This window comes from Ursus maritimus, unplaced genomic scaffold, assembly GCF_017311325.1.
Source record: "Ursus maritimus isolate PB19 unplaced genomic scaffold, ASM1731132v1 scaffold_12, whole genome shotgun sequence".
NCBI lineage: Eukaryota > Metazoa > Chordata > Mammalia > Carnivora > Ursidae > Ursus > Ursus maritimus.
Genome location: NW_024423564.1, coordinates 67,315,567 through 67,318,485, shown reverse-complemented (window position 1 = coordinate 67,318,485; position 2,919 = coordinate 67,315,567).

Here is a 2,919-nt window from a genome sequence, read left to right as displayed (position 1 = left end):
GAATAGCTAAAGTAAAAAATAGTAACAACATCAAATTTGTGAGGACTTGGAAAAACCAGATCACTCAAACATTGCTGGTGGGAATGTAAAATGGTACAGCCACGCGGAAACATTTTGCCAGTTTTTTCTTTTTATTTATTTTAAAGATTTATTTATTTATTTGAGAGAGAGGGGAGGGTAAGAGGGAGAGAATATCTCAGCAGATTTCTGCTGAGCCCAATGCGGGGGAGCTCTATCTCATGATCTCTCATGAGATCAGAACAGGAGCGGAAACCAAGAGTCGGACACTTAATGGACTGAGCCACCGAGGTGCCCCTGTCAGTTTTTTAAAAAACTAAATATGCAACTACTCTAGAACCCAGCAACTGCACTCCTGGGCATGTATCCCAGAGAATGAAGACATTTCCACAAAAATCTACACACAAATGCTTATAGCAGTTTGGAAGCGCCAACACCAGAAGCAACCCAGATGTAATTAAATAAACTGAGGTATATCCATCCCATAGAATACTACTTAGCAATAATAAGGAACAAATTGTTACACATAATGCAACAACGCAGATGAACCTCTGGAGAATTACGCTGACTGAAAAAGCCGATTTTAAAAAGTTGCATACTATATGATTCCATTTATATAACAATCTTGAAATAACAGAACTATAAAAACGGAGAACAGATTACTGGTTACCAGGGATTAAGGAAGGGGTAGAGGTGGTAGAGAAGTGGATGTGGCTATAAACGGGCAACATGAGGGATCATTGGGTGGTGATGGAAATGTGCTGTTTCATGACTGTATTATCGATAATATCTTGGATGTGATGTATGATAGTTTGACAAGATACCATTGGGGTGGGGAAAGGGTACATAGGATCTCACTGTATTATTTCTTACAACTGCATGTGAATCTGCAATTATCTTAAAATAAAATAATTAAAAAGATCAGTAAGTGGGGCACCTGGGTGGCTCAGTTGGCTGAATGTCCAACTCTTGGTTTTGGCTCAGGTCATGATCTCAGGGTTGTGAGATAGTGTCAGCGTCAGGCTCAGCCCTGGGTTTGGGATTCTCGCCCCCTGCCCCTCCCCCACCCCCTCTCAAAAACAAACAAATAAATAAATAAAATCTTTAAAAAGATCAGTAAGTAAAACATTATTGCCCTCCACCACCCACATAATAATAGTTATCATCAGAGACAGATTTACCATGAAGCTGAGGGTAAGCTTCAGGGCCCACTTGCATAGATCCTAGGAGTGCTGGAAGTTACTAGAGATTTGTAATCAGTGTTCTAACTGGGAAGAAGTCAGATTGTAACAGGAAGCATTTCTAATCAATTGCCTAGAGAAGTTTCAGAGGAAAGGGACCTAAATTTCCAAGATTCTATAACTGGGTACTCTTTTCCTCATTCTAAGCAAATATTAATATGTGTACCTAATTTTAGAGGGTCTCAACAAGTACTTACAAAAGGTTCAGGCCCCACAAACCAGGCTCTGACCCTCCTTAGCAAGGTGGCTAAGAACAATGATTCTGGAGCCATGCGTAGGTGTGTGACTCTAGACAAGTTACTGGTTTCTCTGCGCCCATTTCTTCATTTATAAAATGGGGACGATAATAAACCTACCTCATAGTTGTACTAAATGAATTATTATAACTCAGAAGCTTGGAAGTCCTTGGTAGTAAATGTTATGTATACCCTTATTATTATCAGTGAGCACCTAGGTTGTGCCTGGCACTGTGTTGAGTACTTTATTTTTAAAGATTTTATTTATTTTATTTTATTTTTTTAAGTAGGCTCCACGCCCAAGTTGGGGATGAACTGAATCCTGAGGTCAAGAGTAGCATGTTCCACCAAATGAACCAGCCAGGCGCCCTCTGTGTTGAGTATTTCAAACACTAATTTATTTAATTCTCAGAATAACCTTGTGGGGAAGGTACTAATGGAACGCACATTTTAAAAAATATTTATTTATGTATTTATTTATTAAAAAGATTTTATTCATTTATTTGAGAGAGAGAGTGAGTGAGAGAGCACGATGGGGGGGGGGTTGGGCAGAGGGAGAGGGAGAAGCGACTCCCTGCTGAGCAGGGACCCTTATGGGGTACTCCATCCCAGAACCCTGGGATCATGACCTGAGCTGAAGACAGATGCTCAACCAACTGAGCCACCCAGGCGCCCCTATTTATTTTAGAAAGAGAGAGAGAGAAAGAGAGAGAGATGGAGGTGGTGAGGGGCAGAGGAAGAGAGAGTCTTAAACCAGCTCCAGGCTGAGCGCCGAGGAGGCTGGGCTCGAACTCAGGAGGCTGAGATCACCACCGGAGCTGAAGCCAAGAGTCAGACGCTTAACTGCGCCACCCAGGCGTCTCTAGAATGTACATTTTAGATACGAAGAAAATGAAGTTTTGAGAGATTGAGTCATTAAGTCTGGATTCCAAGGATCACACTTCCACCAACATGATTTTGCCTAGATAAGAAAGGCAGCTTCCTTCAAGAAACCCCGGATCAAAGAATCACGTCCCCCCGAGGGCGCTATCACTGCCGAGCCGTCCTGGTGGTAGGTAGTCAGGGCAAAGACTCCTGCTACCCTCGGGGTGGGCGAGATCTGACTCCGACCCTGCATCACAGCTCCAGGCCCAGCACAGGGGAAGTGCAGACACGCGCTGTCTTTCATAATCCCCAGCCTTCCACAGACTGGTGACAACTCCACAGCCAGTCAGACGCAAATATCACTTCGGTAGCCTGCCCACCCCGCGTGCCCCGCCCACCTCGCCCAACCGCTCCCGTCACTGTTGGCCCCGCCCATTCTCCAAAGTCCCATCTCCTAGCTGGTCGGTTTAGCCTCCGCTCCGGCTCCCGGGCCCCGCGGTGACTGCAGCACTAGGCCCGCCCCCTTCCTGGGGTCGCGAGCGCCGAACGCATCGAACGCA